Source organism: Hyaena hyaena, unplaced genomic scaffold (genome assembly GCF_003009895.1).
Source record: "Hyaena hyaena isolate Hyena2069 unplaced genomic scaffold, ASM300989v1 scaffold_134, whole genome shotgun sequence".
Classification (NCBI taxonomy): Eukaryota; Metazoa; Chordata; class Mammalia; order Carnivora; family Hyaenidae; genus Hyaena; species Hyaena hyaena.
In genome coordinates this window covers 80,425-94,607 of record NW_024080766.1, presented here as the reverse complement: position 1 = coordinate 94,607, position 14,183 = coordinate 80,425, and the positions used below count along the sequence as shown (strand labels likewise).

The window sequence follows — 14,183 nt, the reverse complement described above, 5'->3', positions numbered from 1 at the left end:
TGCAGGCACTCAGCTGATCTAGATCCTGTCTCACTGAGGGATATGAACTTGGGCAGACAGGCATTTCCCGTATCTCGAGGGCATTTTTTCCCCACAAATATCCAAAACCTTCAGAAAACCCAGGGAGACAACAATCTTTTTAGATGATTACTTAGGTACACTTTAGCAACACTGACATTTCAGAGATGAACACTGCATTGTGCACTGAGAGTGATCCCACATAGCAGCTCTGTGTGGACCTCACCATTCCTGCTCAGGCTCTGCCTAGGAATGACCTCCAACTGCATTTCACTGACCCCAACCTCCTTCCCTCTGCACCTCCTCAAACTCTGCTTACTGTCCACAACGTCCCTTCTATTCCTGAGTGATTCAAGTTTCCCCAATTCCTTCACTGGTGCTTCCATTATGGTGATCACAAGGTCTGTGTCATTTAATGCATGTATCCTTCATGTCACACAGGACACCTGAGGCACTAAAAGTTAGGGGTGCACCACATCCTTTATAGAACCCAAAATACTGTGTCTCCAAAATACCCACCAGTACTGCTGATACGTCTGCTTTTGTGTAAAATTTCCTCTTTAATTTTGAGCAGAGAAACCTATAGCTCACCTTAATACAGGGAAATGACACCGCCCCTTGTATGTACGTCCTGAGAAACTTAAGGTATGTTCAGTGTCCTCAGGCAGGTTGTCACTTGAAGTGCCAAGACTCACAACCGTCTCTACATCATTCCCACCCAGTCTTTCACAAAGAAGGCGAATATGCTTTACCACTCATCCAGTTCAGGTCATCTTAACAAATAGAGTAGATGGAGGAGGAGGAAGAGGGGCCCACAGCACATGATTGGCAATGAAGACTGATCCACAGGGGCAGGGCCTGCAAGGACAGGACCAGGACCTCTTGCATACTTAGCGGTCTGTGGAACAGAAATGAATGCTGTGGTCATAGGACAGAACAAAGGACTGACACCTGCAAAAAGGCAGAAACCCAAAGAAGCAGTGCTCATCTCCTGCCAGCTTCCCCACCACCAGGTTCCAAGAGGACAGCATCAGCACCAAAATCTCTACCCATACTTTGGGCTCCACTTACAGCTTTGGGGTGGCAAATGGATATTATTGGGATAAACTAGTGTCCCCACATATCTGGAAATGTAGAACAGCAAGGGTTCTTTTCCTAGAAGATTTATGGACTTAATACCAAATTAACAAAGGAGCATATTCCTGATAGGAAGGCATCTAAGTCCAGGATCACCCTCCTCCTCTCCTCCCCCTCCCCCACAGAGGCTGCTTACTTGTATATGAAGAAGTACAGAATGAGAAGCAATGGAAATCCCAGTCTCCACACATGGAATCATAGCCCTCGTGGCTCAAAGCTCTGCCTCTAAGACCCCACCTCTGCCTGATGTGCTTCTTTCCCAACAATGGGGTCTTCTCCTCTCTGGAAGTGCTATCCATGGGCACAGAGACATATGGGGCAATGGGGATCCTTAGGTCCAGCAGAGGACCAGTTAAAGCGTGCTCTTAGAGAAACAGGTAACCTATACATGTTAGTTGGATTCAGTTAATTGATTTTAATGCAGAGGTACTTCTCGGCTTAAGTACAGTACAATTGACAGGGTAATTGTGTCCTCTGGAAAAAAGAGCTAACATTCTAAATAACAAAATTAACACAAATGCACTTTGATTTCTGGTGTAAATTTCTGAGTTTTAGTTGTACCCAGGACAAAGGACACAACAGAACCTGATCAAGTGAACACAAGAAAAGGACACAGTGGGGACTTGCCACACAGGTAATTTTTGATTTTTTTTTTCTCTTCACAACTTAAGTTTCGGTGCATGTTTTCTACAACAAATATGTCACCTCTTGGAGTTCAGGTATTTATACCCAGGGCACACCTGAAGGGACTCTAGACAGCACGTTTACCAAAAAAAGATTGAATGTTGATGGGTATGAAATTTACTTTGTCTAAGACCACTCTAAATGACACATACAAAAATATAAGTTGGAGTGAAGGCAGCTCGCATTTTCAAGTTGTAAGGAGATCCACAGATTTTTCTGAACACATTAAAACTTTTGACAGAAACAGGAAAGGAAGAAACAGCAAGAGCAATGATTCGACATGGAGGAGGTCCAGAAAGAATAAGGCAAGCCAGGAGACTTCCAAGTGGAGTGTGGTATCATCCTCCTTGATTCATTCTAGGAACACAGTGGGAAGACCCTAAGGTCCTCACCCCTAAGCACAGTTAGCTTCTAAACTTACTACAAAGAGATGCCAGGTAGAAAACAAGGAAGCCTGTAGACTCGGGGGTAACGGTTGTGTGCATTTGGAAAACAAAAACACAAACCCAGCAGATATATCATACGACACACAAACCAGAGACAATGGCGGGAGAGTGTGCTGTACAGAAACATGTGGGTGTCCAGAAAGACTTACAACTGAAAATGGCTGCAGCATTTACCTTGTGCTTCTCAGCAGTTTCAGTAGTCAGTATTCGTGGCACTCTCAGGAGTGACACCTGCTTCTGGATCTGCTAAAGGTCCTAGAAGGGATGGAGATTTATTCTGATTTGAGTAGACTGTTTGGAGATTAAAAAACCCTCCCCTCATTCCTCAGACAACTTAACCTCTTTGCCCTAGTCAGATATCAAGTCACATGCAGAGGGTATCCCACATGCCTTGGTGATCCCTAGGCAGAGCTTGAAGAACCATTCCTTATAATGATGAAGACTCCTAAAAGCCCTGATTCACATGCATTAACACATCTCATCAAACAACTATGGATGGCTGGGGGCACGACTAGATGGATATACATTAGGCTGTGCCTCATGCCTCACAGGGCTCAGCACGTGGACGATGTACAGGACATTTCCACTGAACCACTATGTCTGCTTTCCTGCACACAGCCCTATTTCTTCTCCACAAGAGACACCTGTACCAACACATGACAGAAATGATATGTCAATCATGAGAAACTTGAGGAATGTGGAAATGGCAGCAGACACATTTCCTCTGCATAGCAACGGTGTGTGGTACCACCACTACACTCTGGCCAACCCAAACCCAACACCAACAAAAATAAGATGAGGATGCTTTGGAAATCAATTCCTACTGCTCTTACCAACATCTTACCAAGTGTTGCAGGTGGGGCATGCATGGAACATGGAAGACAAATCTTCCAGTTAGTGGAGGAGGTCCCCATAGATCCACACTGCCCTGCAGAAGTGACAACTATGTGCATCTGCCAGATAATACCAACACCAAAAGCAGCTGAAACCAAAAGAAAAATGTGTCAGCACCTGCCACCTTCTCTGCCACCAGGATCCAAGAGAGTAGCACCAGTACCTGAAAACTCTGTCCTTGCCACTGGGTACCACCTACAGCTTGGGGTAGTAGATCAAAGAGGTGAAACTACTGTCACCACACATCACTGCCCACGTCTGCGAAAGTCAAATGGCAAGGGTCCTGACCTAGAGGTAATTACAGACTAATGAAGTAGCATTCTCCAGACAGGTAGACATCCATGTCCAGGTTCACCCTGCATCCCTCCTTGACAGTGACTCCAGATGCTCTGTGTTTGGTATATTAAAAACACGCAAAAAGATGAGTGCGACTGCTAGGAATTTACCCAAGGGATACAGAAATGCTGATGCATAGGAGCACATGTACCCCAATGTTTATAGCAGCACTCTCCACAATAGCTAAAACATGGAAAGAGCCTAAGTGTCCATCAACAGATGAATGGATCAAGAAGATNATGGGCCTTGAGGGTGTTATGCTGAGCGAAATAAGTCAGGCAGAGAAGGACAAATATCATATGTTTGCACGTATAGGAGGATTAGGAGGAACTTGACGGAGGAACAAGGGGGAGAAGAAGGGGGGAAATGGTGGGGGAAAGGGAGAGAAGCAAACCATGAGAGACTCTTGAATGCTGACAAAAACTGAGGACTGATGGATGTGGGGGGGAGGGGGGGATGGGCATGGAGGAGGACACTTGTGGGGGTGAGCACTGAGTGTTATGTGGAAACTAATTTGACAATAAACTATTTGTAAAAAAAAAAAAAAAAAAAAAAAAATGAGTGCGAACAAATGACTCCTATTCTGCTCCTGGAATCACAGCCACTCCTGGGGAAAAGGTTTGCAATCAGCCCCTCACTTTGACTCCTCTGCTCCTCTCCCTGAGAAAGGAGTCTTCCCTCTTGAGGTGCTGCCAAAGGCCTTGGAGACCTCTGGGGAGTGGAGGATGCCTGGAATCTTCTTGCAGGAGAAAGCTGTGAGGAATAAGTTACTTGTGAATGTCTACAAAGCTCAGGTGTGTTCATCTTAATTCATGGGGAATTCTGATTTTAAGCATACTACAGGACAAATTATGTCCAACAGAAAAAAGAGGTAGAAATTCACATAATAGGTTTAATGCAAATGTTTTGCTTTCTGGTATAAAACTCCTGGGATGTGTCATGGGACTGTATCAGCTCTAACAGTGACTGGGGACACAACCAGAAACAGCTCCTATAAACACAATTGAAGGACACAGTGTCCAAACTATTTTTACCTAAGGTATAGCTAGAAGGATTCCAGACAACTCAGTTACCAACCAAGACAGGAAGGTGAGGAGTGATGACATTGACTTTATCTGACTACTCTAAATTGCACAGGGCACAAAATATAAAGTTGGAATAATGATGTCATTCTGCATTTTTGAATTTTAACCAATATGGCAGACTGTCTAACGGTAATCTCCTAGCCAGAATCAAGAAAGGAAGACACAGCAGCTACACTGTTCCCACAGAGTTGAGGTCTGGAAGGGGTCACCCATCCCAGGAGAATTGTTTGGAATGTGGGGTCATCCTCTTCTCGTTATTTCTAGAAACACATGGAAAAGCCTTAAGGTACTCAGCCTCTAAGCACTTTGGGCTTCTAAACTTACCACAAAAAGATGACAGGCTGAAAACAGAGAAGTCTGTGGCCTTCTAGGGTAAGCGTGTACACTTGGAAAACAAATAACAGGCAGACATATCACACAACACACAACAGGAGACAAGGCCAGGAGAGCGTGCTGTACAGAAAGATGAGTGTTTCCCAAAAGAGTTACAACTGAGCATGGCCACAGCATTCACCTTGTCCTTGTCTGCATTCTTGGTACAATCAGAGCTGCTGTGCTCACAGAGGTCGCACCAGTTTCTGGATCTGCTAAAGGCCCTAGAAGGAATAGAGGTTTATTCTGATTTTAGTGGACTGTGCAAAATTAAAACAAACCCTCATCTCATTCTTCACAGACCTTCAACTTTTCCCTATACTCAGGTCCCTGACCAGAGGCAGAGGGTATCCCACATGCCTCAGGTGACCCCCATGGATAAGGGGGAGAATCATCCCCTCACCTTAATGCGGACCCCATGGTGCCCTGGTTCATGTTTTTGATACTGAATCAAATAAATGTGGACAGGTTGGGCTCAACTAGCAATTTAGAATTCATCAGTAAAACAGAGGTTTTTTAGTTTACATCATGGGAAATCACCATTTCATTACATATTAAGAATAAACATGGGCACTTGGGTGGCTCAGTCGGTTGAGTGTCCGACTTCAGCTCGGGTCATGATCTCGCGGTTGGTGGGTTCGAGCCCCGCGTCGGGCTCTGTGCTGACAGCTAGCTCAGAGCCTGGAGACTGCTTCTGATTCTGTGTCTCCCTCTCTCTCTGACCCTCNGGGCTCAACTAGCAATTTAGAATTCATCAGTAAAACAGAGGTTTTTTAGTTTACATCATGGGAAATCACCATTTCATTACATATTAAGAATAAACATGGGCACTTGGGTGGCTCAGTCGGTTGAGTGTCCGACTTCAGCTCGGGTCATGATCTCGCGGTTGGTGGGTTCGAGCCCCGCGTCGGGCTCTGTGCTGACAGCTAGCTCAGAGCCTGGAGACTGCTTCTGATTCTGTGTCTCCCTCTCTCTCTGACCCTCCCCTGCTCACGCTGTCTCTCTCAAAAATAAATAAATAAAGCATTAAAAAAAAAAGAATAAATATGAGGACACTTGTGTGGCTCAGTCGGTTAAGCATCCAACTCTTGATTTTGGCTCAGGTCATGATCTGATGGCTTGTGAGTTCGAGCCCAGCATTGGGCTCCTCACTGACAGTGTGGAGCCTAGTTGGGATTCTCTCTCCCCACCTCTCTCTCCATTCTCTCTCAAAATAAATAAACTTAAAAAAAAAAGAATAAAACAGAATACTGACTTGGTGTATATCAATGAATCCTGAAGATGGGTATGTTTCCTCAGGCTCCAGGTAGAGTGCTCAGCTCTTCTGCTTATCTGTACACTCACTGCCTTCCACATATGAACAGTTATTGTACAACTATTTCTGAATAGAAATGTATTTAGACTAACATTACACTAATTAGAAAAGGAAAACTATGGGGATTTAGCAGTGAAGCTGCAGAGTTGCACTGATAACATCAGAGGACTAAGCTATATGGAACTTGAATTTATGAAGGGAGGGCTTCGGTTCACAAGAAAATAAAACAAAAATAAAGAATGTTAAAAATAGTAAATGACCTCCTCATATAAACTAAAATAAAGTCTTCACATTGAGTCAAGGTGGGAAGGAAGATGTGGCCCATGTCCTGTCATCCCCTCCAGGCGCATCTCTTCAGGTCGGGGGAGGCTGGAGGACGTGGGAGGGTCTGTAGTCAGTGGAGGGGCATGAGCTCCACCAGTCACAGGGACAGGTGCTCCGCTGCCTGGAGCAGCAGAGGAGAACACCCTCCTGTCACCCCTTCAGATCACCTGCTGTCCCTAGTGCTTGTGGTTCTTTCCAGGCCACACGATTATCACCCACAGGAACAGGCTGTGCAGCAGAAATGAGGCTGCTGCTTGTCACCAGGTGCTCCTTACTTCTCCATGGAGGTTCTGCATCTCTAGTCTTCCAGGCACTGGTTTCTGCCTCGTGTGTCTATATTTTGGATACAGAAAAAGAATGGACTTCTATAATAGTTGCAACACCACGTACAATAGCACAGGCGTCATCCCTCAAAACATCCATAAAAACGCAAGTCAGATTACCACACCTGTATTTCAAGTAGGCTACCTCCCTTCTCAAGATCCAAGTCTTGATCTGGGGGAGAAAAACACATCCACCTTCAGTCATGCCACACTGTGCACCAAAGAAAGAGAAGGAAACAGGAAAACACCCAGTTGTCCTGAGCATTCTTCTCACAAACTGCGATCTGAGAAAGCCAACAATGAAAAGTCCATGCTCAGGGATTCTAAGGGTCATTACTCTCACCCGCATGAGGTGCTAAGGGTTAAGTATGTCAGGCAGAACTAAGGTTACCTAGTGTCTGAAGGGGAGCTCTGCCTGCTGCAGCTGTTCTCATGTTTGTTCAATTTGTTGCCTGTGAGTTACAACTGCTCTCATCAGATAAGGCTCAATATAGGGTATGACTTTATATAATCTGCCCATGTTCCCATCAACCTCATATCTGTCCCCTGATACAATTTATTCTTTTTTTTGGAAAGCAAAAAGTTATTTATATATATATATATTATTTTTTTTTTACAAATAGTTTATTGTCAAATTGGTTTCCATATGACACCCAGTGCTCATCCCCACAAGTGCCCTCCTCCATGCCCATCTCCCCCCCCCCCCCCCCCCCTCAGTCCTTAGTTTGTTTCTCAGCATTCAATAGTCTCTCATGGTTTGCCTCTCTTCCTTTCCCCCACCATTTCCCCCCTTCTTCTCCCCCATGGTCCTCCGTTAAGTTCCTCCTAATCCTCCTATACGTGCAAACATATGACATTTGTCCTTCTCTGCCTGACTTATTTCGCTCAGCATAACACCCTCAAGGTCCATCCATGTTGCTACACATGGCCAGATTTCATTCTTTCTCATTGCCATGGAGTATTCCATCATACAGATAAACCACATATTCTTGATCTATTCGTCCGTTGATGGACACTTAGGCTCTTTCCATGTTTTGGCTATTGTGGAGAGTGCTGCTATGAACATTGGGGTACATGTGTTCCTATGCATCAGCATTTCTGTATCCCTTGGGTAAATTCCTAGCAGTGCTATTGCTGGGTCCTAGGGGAGTGCTACTGTTAGTTTCCTGAGGAACCTCCACACTGTTTTCCAGAGGGGCTGTACCAGTTTGCATTCCCACCGACAGTGTAGGAGGGTGCCTGTTTCTCCACATCCTCGCCAGCATCTAGAGTTCTCTGATTTGCTCATTTTAGCCACTCTGACTGGCGTGAGGTGGTATCTCAGTGTGGTTTTGATTTGTATTTCCCTGATGAGGAGGGATGCTGAGCATCGTTTCATGTGTCTGTTGGCCATCTGGATGTCCTCTTTGGAGAAGTGTCTGTTCATGTCTTCTGCCCATTTCTTCACTGGGTTGTTTGTTTTTCGGATGTGGAGTTTGGTGAGTTCCTTATATATTTTGGGTATTAACCCTTTATCTGATATGTCATTTGCAACTATCTTTTCCCATTCCGTTGGTTGCCTATTAGTTTTGTGGGTTGTTTCCTTTGCTGTGCAGAAGCTTTTAATGTTGATGAGGTCCCAATCGTTTATTTTTGCTCTTGATTCCTTTGCTTTTTTGGATGTGTCTAGTAAGAAGTTGCTGTGGTGGAGGTCAAGGAGTTTGTTTCCTGCTTTCTCCTCTAGGGTGTTGATAGTTTCCTGTCTCACGTTCAGGTCCTTTATCCATTTTGAGTTTATTTTTTGCATGGTGTGAGAAAATGATCTAGTTTCATTCTTCTACATGTTGCTGTCCAGTTCTCCCAACACCATCTGTTAAAAAGGCTGTCTTTTTTCCATTATTCTTACACATGAAACGCTTTTCACATGATTATAAAGGTACAGTAGGATCAAAGCTACTATTCTATCCTTTCCTAAATACTCATTATTCCATGCCCACAGGGTTCAGAGTTCATAGAACTCCTCCCCCTTTTCAATCCTTGAGATTGTGAGAAGTGTCTTTGAACATAAAACTCTATTCTCCTTTAACTTATATCCTCACCATGTTTCCCAGGGTTGCAAAGACCAGGACCACTAAATGTCACTATCATGTTGATGGGTATCATTCATCCTATTACACACTGCTTTCCTATAAATTATGACAGTTGACACCACCCCCTAGGAACGTTGGCATAGATGAAGTTTCCACACAGTCTGCCCATTGCTTGAATTCTGCAAATGTTTAGAAACTTAATCGTTTTGTTCTTTCTAAAACTTACCTTTTTTATCTGCTAATACTCTATGCATATGTCCTCTGAATTTTTGTGTATATTACTATGTTGAGTCTAAACATTGTAAAAAGATTAAAAGCAAAAAATGAACAGAGGTTTCATGAGCTGCTGGTAATTAGTAGCTAAACTCACTTATACTTGTTTATTTCTTCCGTAGTAGCTATGTTCAAATTTTACCTGCAGGTGCCAGCTGATTCTTCTTTGCCATTAGTTCACAGTGTGTTATTTTCAGCTTCCTAAGACGGGAAAGATTTATACATAGTCAGGAGCAAGGTCCAGAAATTCTGCCTTTCTACATCCCAGCACTTGCAAAGGCCTATGCAAATATGCCTTCCCCCACCTCTCCCATAAATGCACAGACTAACAGCACAATCAGGGAAATGAAGTGAACACCCCATTTAAGTTAAAGAAAATTCAGCCTCTGTCTTCTGCCATGTCTCCACTGTCAGAGCTGTCTTTCTAGTTATCTGCTTCTACTCCATCATAAAGTCATCAAATAACACTGCACTTTGTGCCTTCCCAGAGTTGGTCATTTGTTTCAGATGGTGAAGGCTCATTTCAGCAATGTGACAAACCATGTCTGACCAACTGTACCCATTAGGATGAAGCAGGGGATCATCACTAGTCTTACATCTCCATGGGGAGCCCTGATATTCAGTTCAAAAGTTGTACCCTGACACAATCACCCTGAAAGACGACCTTCCAAGATACGGTTTCACCCACGTTGCAGCTCACACCCAGACGTCATTAGGGGTCAGGAGTGCAACCCTGCCTCCACCTTCACATATCCTGGTGGAGGGAAAGGCCTTAGAGCAGCAACATCTCCTGAAGTATAACCTGATATAAACTGTCACACAGTATGGGTGTATCTCCAGGAAACATTTCAGATAGAAAAATCTCAACATCATGGAGCCAATCTACTTTAACAAGACTGAGTTCACTGAAAGTAAAGAGCAAACGGAAATGCTTAGAAAGGCTGGTTTGCTCTATTGCCCTCAGACTATTTTGTTCATGGTGTTGATTTAAAGAGTTTCAACTTGACACTTGATGTACTCAAGAATCACATGCAAAATTGAAAATCTCTTAGAAACTGAGACAAAACCACTAGAGGAGAAAAGCACATGCATTTCTTCCGGGCCTCTCAGGCAGTCCTTCAGCAAATGCTTTCTGGAGTAGTTGTAATATAGTGGCTCCGCTGTAAGGGGCTGAAGATGGTCAGGATGCTGTACCCACTCCCAGAAAGAACTTACAAATTAACAAAACAAGATGCCAGTGAAACAGAGCAGGCTCTAACCCTAGGTGTGGGAAGGCCTAACATAAAGCTGAGTCTCCAGGGAAGGGAAGGAAGAGTTTATTTCCCATCATGAATGAGGGATTCTAAAGTCCCCTATCTCCTCCTGAGAACAAAAGGAAATGCTGCACAAAGGAGGAAACGTATAAGGAAATGCACAAATTTCTAATGACCCCATGAAGACACATGAGACCAAGAAGGAGAAGAAGAAATCCCAGGACAAAACCAGCATGGCAGTTGGACCCAATCTCCCTAGGACTCATCAATGATTTTGGGGGCATACACTGGAACTGCAAAGAAGCTGAACAACTTTATGGGCACAGACTTAGAAAGAACACATGCAGTTCAGGGTCAGTCAGCAAAGATCAGCCCTATTGAAGCTGCAGGCTTTGATCAAGACCCAGAGGAGTTACACTTAAAAATCAAGGGACTGGAAACAACTCAGCTTTCTTAAGGATTGGGCCTGTGTGAACAATCTCACTGGCAGAATGGATGCAGAGATCCAGTGCTGCTGGTGCCCATACCCACTTTCCAGAAAGAAATTTCTATTGTTTCTGCAGGAAGATAATTCAGTTTTTTCCCCACACATATTTGACCCATGTCTGGTCCTGAACAAGAATGACCTCATTGCTAGATGACAAAACAATGTGATGGTATTGAAACCTATAGGATAATGTAGATGGATCCAGAGTGGATCCAGGTATCAATATTATTAATGCTGGTATCTTCCCTCTTCCACCCCAAACACATGACACGATGTGTGACAAGCACTTAGGACAGAAAGGAAAATGCAGGTTTTACAGAAAGCAAGGTAGGAAGGGCAGGCACAATTCTACTGAATGTATTTGGCAAAAATACTCTGGACCCAATTGCTAAAGAAATATAATTATCTCTACCAGCTGCCACATCCATTCGTACAACAGTCCTCGTGACAGTTATCACATGAATATCTTACTCTTCTGCAGCCACTTTTCTTTGTTCATAGGATTCTTCCAGGTTATATGCTTTCTCCTTCAGCTGTTTGACTTTTGCTTCCTTTGTTGTTTTCACAGATCTTAATGCATTACACTTGTCTTCCAGGTCCTTTTTATTTTCTGTATAAAATTAAAAAATAGGTGGTGGGGGGAGGTTTCTTTATAAGCACACACGACCTGAGTCTTGATTTTGATGAGACAGAAAAAGGGCAAGAACCATGAAGGCATGAAGGTATTCTTTCCCTTTCTAATGCAAAGTCATTGTCATCATATGGGGATTTCTCCCCAACATACAATATACCTTCCAGCTGACAGTTATTGGAACTCAAAGCTTTTAGCTCTACATCCTCAAATTCACCATCTGCATCTTGTGGTTAAGAAGAATAGGAGAAAAACCTTTCAAGGAAAAATGATCACACAACTTGAGTGTACCTAACACAACAGGATCATGCGTTGCAATAAACGAAGACCCTGAGGCATAAATATAACCAAAAGACAAAGGTGGTGGAAAGTAGTTCATGTCTAACAGCTCATAAATGCCTTACTTAGTGCCATACATATGTTTGTATATGTATATATATGTGTATACATATATGTTTATATATGTATACACATGTATAAACATATCTACATATATGTACACACATATATTTCCCCCCCGCCATTCATGTTGAAAATTCACTGTTCAGCATTAAGGGAGAAAGAGACTATGGAGCGCCAGGGTGGCTCAGTGAGTTGAGCATCAGACTCTCAATTTTGAGTCAGGTCATGATTCCAGGATCATGGGATCCAGACCTGTGTTGGGCTGCCCACTGAGCATAGATCCTGCTTAAGATTTTCTCTCTTTTCCTCTGCCCCTAACCCCGACTCACATGCCCTCTTTCACTAAAATTAAAAAAAAAATTAATAAAGAATAATTTTTAAAAAATTTAAAAAGGAAAAAATTATACATTTTGGCTATCACCCTGTCTCTCTCAACTATATTTGGGGATATTCTACATATCTTGGAGAGTAGAGCTGAATGATGTGATAATTACCTAGTTGTGAAAATAAAAGCTAACTCCTAGTCCTTGAAATAGCAAAAATCATCATGGTGGTCCTAGTGAAATTCCAGGTCCCTGTGCAGATGGAGGTTTGGTTCCCAGAGGCCCAGTCTCTACTGTGGTAAACAGCAAGCAAATATGTTGTGCTCACCTCACCCAATGAAGAAAAAGCCTCCACAGCCAAATTATAGTAAAAGTCATCAGCCAACTTCTTGACATCTCTCTCTCTCATTCTCTCTCTCATTCTGAGATTCCAAGGTAGCACGTGCATTTTGAAGGGTGTCATTTAAAATTTCATTAAATTGTGCACCTGGGTACTTCATTCAGTTAAGCATCTGACTTCAGCTCAGGTTGTAATCTCGTGGTTTGGAGTTCAAGCCCCGTGTCAGGCTCTGTGCTGACAGTTCAGAGCCTGGAGCCTGTTTTGGATTCTGTGTCTTCCTCTCTCTCTGCCCCCTCCCCTGCTTGTGCTCTGTCTCTGTCTCTCAATAAATAAACACTAAAAAACTTCTTAATTTCATTAAAGTGCTCAACTATTTTGATGTTCTTCTTACTCAAAACATGTTGAATGAGTAATAATAATTCATTACATTTACTTGTGTCTTTAGAACGCAATCCCAAAGAAGGGATTCTTACCTTTAAGAGCTTAATCAGAGAAAAATTTACTTTCTCTCTTAGTTTCCTGAAGATGTTTCTTTAATTCATTGTTCTATAAGACATAAAAATGGAATCAGAATTAAAAATTTAATAGTGCTAGATAAATCTATCTTCTAATGTGTGACTCCTTTCACAAAGAGGTAGCTCTTTATATTTGTGAAGTGTGACTTGAATTGGTGCTGTTTATAGAACACATGAAATAGGTCAGTAGGATGATCTATCAGAGTGGTAATAACCAAAATGAAATCACAAAAAATATTTGAAAGGGCAATGGTACCTTCCGTTCCCAAATGGATATTTCTTCAGCAAGTTCAGTTCTCTGTTTTCTTTCTTAAAAGCATAAGGATGCCTGAGTAGCTCAGTTGGTTAAGCGTCTGACTTCAGCTCAGGTCATGATCTCGCAGTTTGTGAATTCAAGCCCCATGTTGGGCTATGTGCTGACAGCTCAGAGCCTGGAGCCTGATTCAGATTTTGTGTCTCCCTCTCTCTCTCTCTGCTCCTCCCCTGTTCACCCTCTGTCTCTTTCTCTCTCAAAAATAAATTAACATTTAAAAAAGTGTTTTAAAGCATTGAACGTCTCAGTTATTTGCTGTAAACTAACCAAAAGGACATAAAACATTTTCTAAGCTTGTTACCAAGCAAGTGACATCAAATAATCCCAGTGTATCAGCAACACAGACCCATGATCTGACAAGTGGGTGTAACTAACATTTTAGCTTTCCCATTGTGCTCGAGGAAATCAAGTTTTAGCACGACTAAGAAAACCTTATTTCAATGAGATTCCTATTTAAAATATTGTCCAAAATGGATAAATGCAATAAAATATCTTCAAATTTCTCTCCCACCTGGAAGCATACTTCTCGGAAAATTCAGTCACTTCAAATATTTACGTCACCACCAGAGATGGAACAGAAAAATCAAATCCTATTAATTTACATTTCTCTCCTCCAATTATTAAGGTACATAAGTAGGTCCCT

At 42.8% G+C, this 14,183-nt stretch overlaps 1 long non-coding RNA gene across 1 annotated transcript; it reads right to left on the bottom strand.

Moving 5' to 3' along the window:
* Positions 1-281: 281 nt before the first annotated feature.
* Positions 282-11,634, bottom strand: LOC120235605. Its single transcript, XR_005529462.1, has 7 exons — positions 11,488-11,634; positions 9,419-9,477; positions 6,779-6,944; positions 5,115-5,196; positions 3,130-3,267; positions 2,460-2,540; positions 282-916 (listed from the first exon to the last, which is right to left on the bottom strand). It is a non-coding gene; the product is annotated as an uncharacterized LOC120235605 (long non-coding RNA).
* Between the last annotated feature and the right edge of the window lie 2,549 nt (positions 11,635-14,183).